The 13,095-nt window shown below is 39.1% G+C and overlaps 1 protein-coding gene across 1 annotated transcript in view; it reads right to left on the reverse strand.

Annotated features, from left to right (window-relative positions):
• The window catches only part of LOC101170142 (uncharacterized), a 35,139-nt gene that overhangs the window by 7,407 nt on the left and 14,637 nt on the right, over positions 1 to 13,095 (reverse strand). The window contains exon 14 of the mRNA XM_078942778.1: positions 11,594 to 11,776. The gene's annotated coding sequence lies outside the window, so the exon portion shown is untranslated. The remainder of the gene's footprint in view (positions 1 to 11,593; positions 11,777 to 13,095) is intronic.

Consider the following 13,095-nt stretch of genomic DNA (forward strand, 5'->3'; position numbering starts at 1 on the left):
GTTTATCGTTACGGTACGGTTCAAATGTAGTACAAAAAGGGCGGGGCCTGTTCACACACACTCAAATATTATCAACACACCTGCTAGCCGCAAAAATGTCCACATGTCAACATGCACACAAAACAGATAGTGTTCACGAACGCATACCTATGCCTTTAAACCAACTAGTGTGAAATCTTTCATTCATTCAATCATGCAAACTATTAGTGCAAAGGTGAGCTAACACCTGTGCTCAGGTGAGTGTTTATGTTCTTCTAAAATGGATGGTGTAATGTGAAAAGAAGGAGGAGGAGCGCCCAGCCACCCCCACACCCATACCCCCGCCGCAGCAGCAGCGGCAGCCGGAGCCCCCCCAACGCCACACGGGAACAGGCAGGGAACAACCGCCCCCCGGGCGACCAAGACCGCCACCCAGGCCAGGGCCAGCAGGACCGCCGCGAGGCCCCCAGAGCCAGAGAGCAGGGAGGCGCAGAGGGAAAGAGAGCGCCGCCCCAGCCCAGCCAGGAAAGCAGCCCCCCGCCGCGCCGGAAGAGCCCAACGCAGGGCCCCACCGGAGAGGGACGCCCACAGCCCCAGACGAGCACCCCACCACCACCCAGGAGTTCCGGGCATCCCCCCGCCCCGACCCCAGGTACGAGCCAGGACCCCCCAAGGGAGACCCGCTCCGCACTCCAGGCAGCCACCCACCCGGCCCACGGTTGGTCCAGGTAGGAGCAAGGCAGGGGCCCGCCGCCCCCGCCCAGGAGGGGGGAACCCCGGGGAAAAAAGGGCGGCCCACAAAGGATGTTATAAATATGGCCCGACCAGGCTCGGCCATGTTGGAAGTTTGGCGGGGCCCAGCGTCCAGGGGCAAGGACCAGGACCCACCCCCCAGGGACACGAACACCCCCGGCTCAGGTGTAATATGAACCCCCCCACCGTGCGGAGAGAGCGACGCCGGGCCCAGGGAGCCGGCACCCAAGGGACACGGCCGCCATCGCCAAGGGGCCCGCACCCCCCACCAGGGAAGGGGTAGGGGACAGATGGACCCAGGTCCCACCTTCCTTGTAAAATGTGTGTGCGTGTATGGGTGTTTGAGAGGGTGTTTGTGTGCATGTGTGTGTGTTTATGTTTGAATGTATATATTGAAGGGGGAGGGGTGTGTGTACTAAGGGGGGTGCAGTTAAAATTGGCGAGTAGGGCACTAAGGGGACATCTCCTGATTACTCACAGTGATGTCCCCTCACCCTCCACACCAAGGGGCCCTAAATGTCTAAGGTGCGGTTAAAATTGGCGGGTAGGGTGCCAGGAGGACATCTGCTGCTTGCTTGCAGTGATGTCCAAGCACCCCCCCTACCAAGGACCCTACATGTCTAAGGTGCAAATAAAACCGAAAGAGGGGGGGCCCACTCCATACGGCAACCATAGGAGGGGGGCCACTCCCAAGTAGCCCCCCCCCCAAGGCGCATCGCAGGCTAGACCCCCCACCCCCTCACCCTAATATGAGGTTATATAAGGAAGGGGGTAAGTTGGGGACAGCTGGTAGACTGTCCCCCGGTGGTCAAACAGCCGTCCCCCAGCCCACCCCCAGCAAAGGGGCCAGGGCCACCCAGCCCAGGGGCCCACCCCCGGAGGCGCCGACACCCCAGGCCCGGCACCACCCACCCCACACAGAGAGAGAGGAGCCAGAAAGCGTCGCCCCCCCCCGGAGCAAGCCCAGGCCCCCACCCCCAGACGCCGGCCCTAGAAGAGCTCTGGTCAGGCCTCGACGGGACCGAGGAGGCCAACCGGCCGAGGCAACCACTGATTGCCTCAGCGGAGACCCCGACCCGCTAGCCCCCCCCGACCCGTACTAATAATGGGCCCCCCCTCCCCCCCAGAACGCCCCCCCACAGGACAGGGCCGACAAGCCCCCCACCCCACCCCACCCCAGACCCCGCAGCCGAAGCGGGTGACACCCAGAGCGAGTTGATTATTTCTCTTTTAGTCCCCTATGAGTGTTATATTTGTCACTGAATAAACGGCTGTGTGGCCAACTTTAACCCCGCCCGGTTATCATAATTTTCTTTATGTTACACATTTCTCCCTCCTCTCTGAAGAGGGACGTAACATAAACTATATTTTTTACTGAAGCTTTGAGTAACAATAGGACATGGTAAGTTATGATGGACAACATCTACTCCGTTTTTTAGTTGAAAATGCATTAAAACCATATTTAAGGAGAGAAAATCTTCACAAAATGATTTTAATAAAGACAAAAATAAATGTTTACTTTTTTTAAATTTCCAAAATCACAAAGGAAATATACTGTAAATAGTGAAGTTAACACACAGGGTTGCATAAAGCAGAACATTTAAACTTAGTGGTCTAAAACATTTAGAAGACAAAAAAAGAAATAAGTACAAAATGGTAAAGCTGTGTAAATTTGCATACCTGTATCTGAAGATAGAAGACAAATGACACAGGGAGGAATGAACAGTGACCACCTGAAACTTCGTCTTACTACTAAATAAAAAATCACATTAAATAAACAGTCATGAGCTTAACTTTATTTTACTGAAGCTTTGTGTAACAATAGGAAAGTGTTAGTTATGATGGACAATATCTACTGCACTTTCAGCTGAAATTGTATAAAAACATTTAAGGACAGAAAATATTCTGCCAATGATTTAAATATAGGATATATGTATATATATATATATATATATATATATTCCCATTCCTCACTAAAAAAACGCCCCTCTCACCCTCCGCGGGTGGTTTCTCCTCCAAGCTCGGGTTCTCTACCAGAGGCCTGGGAGCTTGAGGGTCCTGCGCAGTATCTCAGCTGTTCCTAGCACTGCGCTTTTCTGGACTGAGAGGTCTGAGGTCTTTCCAGGTATCTGTAGTAGCCACTCGTCCAGCTTGGGGGTTACTGCCCCGAGTGCTCCAATTACCACAGGCACCACTGTCACCTTCACTTTCCATGCTTTCTCCAGTTCTTCCCTGAGTCCCTGATATTTCTCCAGTTTCTCATGTTACTTCTTCCTGATGTTCCCATCGCTTGGCACTGCCACATCCACCACAACGGCTTTCCTCTGTTCTTTATCCACCACTACAATGTCTGGTTGGTTTGCCATTACCATTCTATCAGTCTGGATCTGGAAGTCCCACAGGATCTTTGCCCTCTCATTCTCTACCACCTTCGGAGGTGTTTCCCATTTTGACCTTGGGGTTTCCAGTTCATATTCTGCACACATGTTCCTGTATATTATTCCAGCCACTTGATTGTGGCGCTCCATGTATGCTTTACCTGCCAGCATCTTACACCCTGCAGTTATGTGCTGGATTGTTTCAGGCACCTCTTTGCACAGCCTACACCTTGGGTCTTGTCTGGTGTGGTAGATCTGAGCCTCTATCGCTCTGGTGCTCAGGGCTTGTTCCTGAGCTGCCAGGATGAGTGCTTCAGTGCTGTCCTGTAGGCCAGCCTTTTCTAACCATTGGAAGGACTTCCTGATGTAGACCATTTCAGTTATGATCCGGTGGTACATCCCATGCAGGGGTTTGTCCTCCCATGAGGATCTGTCCTCCAGCACTGTATCCTCTGCTCTCCATTGTCTGAGACATTCACTGAGCACACTGTCAGTTGGGGCCTTGAGCTTGATGTACTCATGAATCTTGAATGTTTCATCCTGGATAGTGGCTTCAAGAGAGAGATGATTTTACCACATCTTCAATATTTTAAACATTCTCAATGTGTGAAAAACCTGGGTGTACTTTTTGACTCTGAGCTAAATTTGATCACACATTAAAAATGTCATTAAGACAGGATTTTATCTTCTCAAAAACATTGCCAGAGTCCGCCCTTTCCTCTCTCTTACCAGCACAGAGATGCTAATGCATGATTTTATTTTCAGTCGTTTAGATTACTGTAATGCCTTGCTCTCTGGTTTACCAAAAAAGTCTATTTCAAACTTACAACTTCTACAGAACTCAGCGGTACGAGTGCTGACGAGGACCAGAGGGTGGGAACACATTACACTGGTTTTAAAATCGCTGCATTGGCTCCCTGTGCATTTCAGGATTGATTTTAAAATTATTTTATTGGTTTATAAATGTTTTATGGTCTTGGGCGCTCTTATTTAAATGAAATTATTTTAAAATATGAACCCTCGCGAACCCTGAGGTCCTTTGGCACTGGCCTCTTAGTTGCTCCTAAGGTGAGGACCAAAACTTATGGTGAGACTTCGTTCCGCAATTATGGTCCTCGCCTGTGGAACAGCCTACCGGAGAGCCTCAGGGCCGCAGAGACTGCAGAGGTTTTTAAGAAGAGCCTCAAGACTCACCTTTTTAATTTAGCTTTTAGTTGATTTTAACTGCTGATTTATTCTATTAGTTTTAGTCTTGGCTAATTTAGGTATTTATTTTCATTTTATGTATCTTATTCTTAATTTTATGTTTTTACATACATCTTATGTCTTTAATTTTAGTATCTTATCATGACTTTAGCCCCAGTGTTTCTTATGGGGATCTTTTCCTCCAGGGCTTGCTGGCTTGGTCGGTGATTGTTGCCGCGGTTGTCGCCCTTACTGGGGCAGTTGGGGTCTGACTTTGCAGCTTCACGTCTGTGAAGTGGACCCCAGTGTTGTCCCAGTCTGGGTGGGTGCTGTGGCGATGCTCCTGTGGCCGGGCTGGCTCCTGGTATGAAGAGATTCCCAAATACCGTTTCCTTACAGCAGAGCCAAGCCATACTTGATTGTTTGTTTGCTTATTTATTTAAGTTACATAGTCATCATTCTTTGTACGTGGGGGCCATGGGTCATATGTTTTAACGGAGGGGAGTGGGATGGGTGAAGGGTGGGTTGGGTTTTTACTGTAATGTTGTGTGTGTTCTGTTTTTAATGTTAAAGCGCTTCGAGCAAAATGCATGAGAAGCGCTATTTTATAAATAAAGTTTGAATTGATTTGATTCTACGCTCACTAGTCCTTGGCCTCCTTCCTTGCGGCTAGCATACAGTCTCAGGGTGCTGCATTTGGGATGGAACTTTTTCATTAAAATAATAATAAGGAACAAAGAGTGGAGGGACTTAATATTTGATAAATGACAAAACATTTATTGGTGAAAGATGTAATCCTCAGTAAGCTTTGTTTATCACTAAAATGTGTTGAAAGCACATTTTATCTTATGCTGCACAACAATGTTTAGTTTCTGTCAAGAAAGGGAAAAAAAAGAAAAATATTTGTACATCATTTATATAGTTTTTCTGTTGGATCATTAAGCATTAAAGTTCCGTTAAACAGCAGTGAGACTGTAAGTAGATTATGTCTCACCACAGTGGTTGTAAGTTTAGAAGTAAATTCAATTTTTTACTTTAGTTGTTAAGTTTTCTTTGGAGTAAACTTGCAGGATGACACTAAATGAAATTACAGTAGCCTATGATAAAAGTCAAAATTAATATTGAGCTTGATCAAAACACAATTTTTCTTTAATTTTTCATTTTTGTCTCATACAAACTGAATGCATACAGTTTGTTCCAAATTGCTATGAAAATTGTGTTTAAGTGTAAAAAAAGATAAAATTCTTTGTTTTTCAATACACTCATGGATGATATTGTGTCTTGGAGTTCTTTGGATCACTGACATGAATCTCAGACACCTGTGATAGTTAGTTTGTCAGATGAGTTTAATTAAAGGAAAAAAAAACTACAAAGAAAGATGTTCAACAATGATAAGCAGACCAATATTTTCAAGAAATATGGGTCAAGAGAAGGATCTCTGCTAAAATGCATTAAATTGTTAAAAATTTAAATTAATTCAGTTATTAACAAGATCTTGATATTAACCTCTCTGTGCAGTAAATGATTACAGTTCTTTAACCTATTACCTAACTTTACTTTGTTACAAAAACAACTGCACAACCAAAACTAACAACACTTGAGACAATGGCAACCACAACTGTTGCTTTGATTTTCACCATTAGATCCAGAGCTTTTTGAGCTGCTGTACTTCTTTAGTTCTTCCTTTAACTCAAGGACTGCTTTTTTATTTTGTTCACACCCCAGTAAACCGTTCTTTTTGTTGTGGTAGACAATGTTGATCTCCAGGACAACATTAGGGTTACTAGATAAGACTTTTGAAGAGGAAACGCGTTTGGGCTCTTGGGAGTAATGCATCAAGACCAAAATGACAGGATCCCCGCCTAATGAGTATACAAAAGCAGAGGAAAAATATGTTAAAGATTATATTAATTTATTCAGAAAATACCTGGAACCTGAACCTGAAACCTAGAATGAAGATACCTGGAACCTTCTTCATGGCTGCTTCAGCATCTGTTCCTGCCCGCGACGTAATAGGACAAAAAACGATGGTGATGCAGCTCTCTTCATCATTTGTCAGATTTAAGCCTGAAGTCTGAATCTGGTCCAAAAGTTGTTCATCAGCACCAAATGTTTCACCACATACCACCTTCTTGTATCTCACTGTTAATAGAAAAGACATTAAAAACACAAAAGTGAAAATCTTGAATAAAAGTTGTAAGCAAAAAAAAACCCGTCAAACACTGAAACATTAAATATGTAACAAAAGATTAATATACACACATTGTTTCCAACAGAAGTACATTTTAAAATCAACGGTTTAAACAGTTTAGGTGTTAACAGAGACATAAGTAAAAGAAACAAGTACAATAGTACAAGGTTGTAAACATTACTTTACCTGGTGTTTTCCGTGAACAGCAACAGCAACAGCTACAGAAGCATTGCCGTATCCAGGAGCAACATTCTCCTTGTATTTAATAAACAAACAATCACATAAAACCCAATTATGATCTGAACTTTAATAATAAACTTTAAGTTTATTTAATTATATGCTGCCTTTAATGACCACAGACAACCATGGGGGTGGGGCCAAGAGGAATGAGGTATAGAGAGAATATTAGAGGTTCTAAAATGGAGCCCTGTGGAACCCCAAACAACAGCTGAGCAGTTGAAAAGTAACATCCAGAAATATCTATTGTAGATTCAAAAAACATTAAAGACACAAAATTTAAAATCTTGAATAAAAGTTAAAAGCAAAAAAAAAAAAAGTCAAACACTGAAACATTAAATATGTAACAAAGGATTAATATACACACTTTATTTCCAACAGAAGTACATTTTAAAATCAACGGTTTAAACAGTTTAGGTGTTAACAGAGACACAAGACAAAGAAATAAGTGCAATAGTACAAGGTTGTAAACATTACTTTACCTGGTGTTTTCCGTAAACAGCTACAGCACCAGCTACAGATGAGCTGCCATATCCAGAAGCAAAATTCTCCTTGTGTTTAATAAAAAACAATCACATAAAACCCAATTATGATCTGAACTTTAATAATAAACTTTAAGTTTATTTAATTATATGCTGCCTTTAATGACCACAGACAACCATGGGGGTGGGGCCAAGAGGAATGAGGTATAGAGAGAATATTAGAGGTTGTAAAATGGAGCCCTGTGGAACCCCAAACAACAGCTGAGCAGTTGAAGAGTAACATCCAGACATATCTACTGTAGATGGAAAAGACATTAAAGACCCAAAAGTGAAAATCTTGAATCAAAAGTTAAAAGCATGAGAAAAAATCCCTTCAAAAATGGAAAAAAGGAAACAGGTAACAAATATTAAGTTAAACACACTGTTTCAAACTAGGTCTGCACAAAGTGTCGCAAATTTATTGTTATCGCGATATCAAGGTGTGCAAACATATATCGAAAAAGGCAAAAATTGCCTAAATAGTTACCTTAAATGTGCTAAAACATGCTTATGGCAGCTTAAAGTACTTAATGAATCAAAGTATATCCATTTATGCATTTGACCACATTTAGACCCTCAAGTCGTTGAGCAACCGGATAGGGCTCTTTTATGTTAGATGTTTGCCTCCTATGTACACTAGGGTTACCTCTTATTTAAATTAAACTGTTGCAGTGAAATGGAAACAATATTTTTTGTTGTTTTGCTATTCATTTATTTATTGCAAGTTATATCCTCATCGCAATATTGATCATTAATATCGCATATCGCAAGATTTTTTCTATTTGTGCAGCCCTATTTCAAACAGAAGTAAATGTAAAATAAACAGTTTAAACTTTTTAGGTGTTAACAGAGACACAAGAAAAAGAAATAAGTACAAGATTACAAGTTTTTAAACATTACGTCACCTAGTGTGCTCCATAAACACTTACTGAAGCGCTGACACAGCGAAGAGCAACATCCTCCTAGTGTTAAATAAAGAACAATCACATAAAACCCTGTTATGATCTGAACTTTAATAATAAATTTTAAGTTTATAGAATTATATGCTGCTTTTAATGACCACAGTCGAACAAGGGGGTGAAGACAAGAGGAATGATGTTTAGAGAAAACATTAGAGGTTCTAAAATGGAGCCCTGTGGAACCCCAAACAACAGTGGAGCAGTTGAAGGGTATACTCTACACATGCACAAATAATAGTTCTGTCAGCCTAATAAACTAAAAATACAGCTGTTATTTTACTAAAGCTTTGTTTTTTTAAAGTTAGGATGGTGAAGCTTATAAATAAAAGAAAATACACATTCTCTACATAAAAACAAGATATTATTTCCCAGAGAGACATACCATTTTCTTGGTTCTGATTGTTTATCAATGTAGTCTTGCTGTCTGATGATTCTGAAAAAAGAAAAAAGAAAAATTTCTACAACAAAGATCATATCTTCATGAGACATAGATGGACCTACATATTTGAGGTGTATACAAGAATGTATTTGTAGCTGTATATTTGTATTACAAAAAACTCATACTGACGTCTTCTTTCAGAATCCAGACTTCTGTTGATGTCTTCTCCCATTTTAACACGAGCTTTAAGAACAGCCTGCAATTATTCAGCTGATCCTTTGTGTCCTTTTTCCTCTCAAGTTGCTCAGCTACAACTCCAACGTCTGGATGAAGAGATTTGGTTTTTAGAATATCTGCACAGATGACAATAGTATGAAGTAATATTTGTTTACAGTGGCCCTGAAGTCCAAATCACACCAAGACAACGTGAAAACATGAAGATCACAGAGACAATCAAAAAACAAAACAATAAAAAAAAAAATTACACTTTAGAAGACGAAAAAGTTCCAGAAAACCAAAACACAATTTAAAAAAAAATGAAAAATTTCAGAAAGCAGAAATCAAACTGAAATGTTAAAAAAACAAAACCAGAAAATGTTGCTACAATGACACATCAATGATTAGATATTCAGGTTTGATTTTTGACGTTTTTTCAAATGCTTCTTTAATGTCTGCATACTAATAAAAGTTTTATGATTAGTACGGAGCATATCCAGTGTTACTTCAGACTAAATAACTTTCAGGTGAAAGGATGGACAAACGTCATCATCTTAAAAAAGTAAAAAAAAATCTAAAAACTAAAGTAATTTCCAGAAATAAAAATGAAATGTTTAAAAGCAAAACAAAAGAATAAATAAAAAAAGATGGCCAGTATGGCACATTAGAACGGTGGCCAAGAACCACCATCGCAAAAAGACTAGCAGCAACTGCAAACAAAAAAAGGAAACGCAAATAAAAAGGAAACGCAAATATAAAGGATATGCAAATAAAAAATAAAAGCTGCAAATAATAACCGCCATCACAGCAAAAGAAAAGTGATGAGAAAAAAAAGAAATACAAGCAAAACACAAGTGATACAAACAAAAAAAGAAATGTAAATCTTTCCTTTTTTAATTTGCATTTCCTTTTTTCTGTCTGCAGTTGCTTTTTTTTTTTCTTTGCTACAATTGCGGTTCTCGGCCACCGTAGCTCCGTACTGATCGTAAAACTTTTATTAGTGTGCCGACATTGAAGTTGTGCTCTGTAAAATGTTTTTGTGTTGAAGTATTTGTTGGTCTGTTTTGCAATTCAAGGCCACCGTATTTGGGACACTGAGTCAGCAAACCTTTAACCCTTTCATTTACAGCTTAGAGTATTACAGTTTTAAAACTGATCTTTTTGATTGCAGTTTGACCATTTTTTCTTTTCAAAACTCTGACTTTTGTTTTACTTTTAGTGACAAAAATATCAGTTTATAGAATTCCGGGTAAGACAACACAAAAATGAAAGTAACAAGAGGCTTTTGCACAAACCAACAGCTGTGACTGAGACTCTTGTGGGATAAAACCTCAGAATTCTTTTAGAGAAAGATGATGAGTTGGCTTTTGTGACGGAATGAAAAATATCACTTACTTGTTAGTCCAGAAGATCCACCTGTCGTAGATTTGTATTTTCTGAAGTCTTAAAAAAACTAAAAACACAGAGGAGACACTAAAAGGAGAGACTTTATAAAGATTTGTGAAACAATTAATTTAAGCGTAAAAGCAAAAATGTAACACCCAACTATAATGAACATTTACAGGTGTTAAGTCAACTCACCATTTAGAGTTAAGAGAAAGTGAAAGTAACTTGTGAGCTGTAGGAGGAACCTACAGGCTAATAAAACTGTTTAAAGACAAAAAACACAAGCTTTCCAGAACATTAATATGTTTAAAAAAATGCTAATTACTCTCATTTACCAAAATTGTGGACTGTTCAATGTAAATTTAAACAGTTTAAACAAACAGGCGAAGTCAATAAGTTTGTTAAAATATTTTATTGAATTAGTCAAGCGTGTCACATGATCACATGATCACAATCTGTTAATGACTGCCCCAAGTTCCTATAAGTCTTAAAAAAATATTACAAACATGAACATTTTTGCTGTTTTGTTTTGTTTATTAAAATGTGTCAACAGCAAGTGTTTTTTAAAGCCAAAGAAAATGGATCTTGAAAACAGGCTGGGGTAAGGAACTCTTTGCACATTTACAGTATGTTACTGCAAACATGAGAGAAACAAGCTAAGACATGACAGAAAATTTACACCATGAATGAAATATTAGAAAACTATCACTTAATCAACATAGGTAGGGCCTTTATTCCTTCCCCTCCATAACCACACATTTCTGCAGCAAACAACAGAATACTTATATTTTGTAAGTTAAACCTTATGCAACAACACAAATTAATTTCTTTATTTATGAATAAAAAAGTAAATATGGACAGAAATAAATTTGGAACTGTCTCATTTTATATTTAATTTGAAACAAGATCTTGATTTAAACCCGTCTGTGCAGTTAATACTTACAGTTTTTTATAGTATTACGTACCTTTATCTTGTTACAAAAACTGCACTACCAACACTAACAACACATCAGAGGATAGCACATCTGTTCCTGCGATTAACATGGTTGGATCCAGAACGCTGTGGTCTGCTGTACTCCTTTAGTTCTTCCTTTAACTCAGTAACAGCATTTTCATTTTGTCTGCACTTCAATAAACCGTTCTTTTTGTCATGGTAGAAAATATTGACCTCCAGGACAACATTAGGGTAACTAGATAAGACTTTTGAAGAAGAAACATGTTTGGGCTCTTGGGAGTAATGCATCAAGACCAAAATGACAGAATCACCATCTATAAAGAAAACAATGAAAAAATAAGTGAAAGATTATATTCATTCATACTCTTGAAACCACTGATCATATGAATAACATAAATAATCAACAAATAATATGATTTTTTTTTAACATTCCTACTGAAGAAAGAGATAATACCTGGAACCGTCCTCATGGCTGCTTCAGCATCTGTTCCGTGCCGAGACGTAACAGGACAGAAAACGATGGTGATGCGGCTCTCTTCATTATTTATCTTTAAGACTGGAGTCTTAATTATGTCCAAAAGTTGTTGATGAGCACCAAAGGTTTCACCACTGACCACCATCTTGTAGCTCACAGTTACTGGAAAATATATTAATGATACAAAAGTAAAAATCTTCAATTAAAGATTAACCTCAAGGCAGAAAAACAAGTTATTTAAGAGAAAGTATGTATTTACCTGATTGTTATTCAATTATTAGGGTGTAAAATTAATTTTAAAGTGATACTTTGGACTACATCTACTTCATTTTTTGTTGAAAATGCATGAATGTAATATTTTTAGAACAGAAAATCATCTGTGAATGATTTTTACAAAGACAGAATTAGATGTTTAACATTTTAAGTAGTTCTAAAATCACAAATACTATATAGCATATAAATAATAAAGAATAAGTCAACGCACAGATACAAAGTTAAAATCAACTATTTAAGCTTATAAGACTTTAAAAATTAATTAAAGTATGTACAAAAATAGTAAGGAAGTACATATTTTGTGGTTATATACTGTCTGTGAGGTTTTTTGTAGAAAACTAAAGACATATTTAAAGCGAACTTATCCAGATTACTTTACAGATGAGAAGGGTCAAAGCTATGACATCAATGTAGCAGCAAACGGTCTCAATAACTATTTTGTAAACGTGGGTCCAGAGTTGGCAGCGGAAATTCCAAAATGCAAAACCAGCAAAGACAATAATCCACCCATCGACAGGATCTCAAACTCAATCTCTCTCTCATGCGGACGAAAATGAACTGATATCAATTGTGAATAATTTCAAGAGTAAAAACTCAAAAGATTGCGAGGATATAGATATGACAGTGGTGAAAATGGTAATTAATAGTATCTCTAAGCCTCTAACATACATAACTCATCATTACGAACTGGGAGATTCCCAAACCAAATGAAAATAGCCAAAGTGATTCTTATCTATAAGAGTGGAGACAAACACCAATTTACAAACTATAGACCTGTTTCTCTTCTTCCACAATTCTCAAAAATCTTAGAAAAAATATTCAATGATAAATTAGCTTTATTTATTGAAAAACACAATATTATAAATGAAAACCAATATGGTTTTAGAGAAAATAGATCTACCTCATTGGCTATCATTGATGCTGTGGAGGAAATCACAAATGCTCTGGACAAAAAGAAATATGCAGCTGGAATTTTCATTGACTTAAAAAAAGCATTTGATACTCTCAATCATGACATCCTACTTGACAAACTGGAAGTGAATGGGATAAGAGGACTAGCGTTAACTTGGGTCAAAAGCTATTTAACGGGAAGAAAACAATTTGTCAAGATTGATGAATATACATCAGAAACCAAAGAGATAAGGTGTGGTGTCCCACAAGGATCAATTCTAGGCCCGCTGCTATTCAATATTTACATAAATGACATA

The sequence above is a fragment of the Oryzias latipes genome, chromosome 24 (assembly GCF_053564925.1).
Source record: "Oryzias latipes strain Hd-rR chromosome 24, Olatipes_Hd-rR_3.1".
Classification (NCBI taxonomy): domain Eukaryota; kingdom Metazoa; phylum Chordata; class Actinopteri; order Beloniformes; family Adrianichthyidae; genus Oryzias; species Oryzias latipes.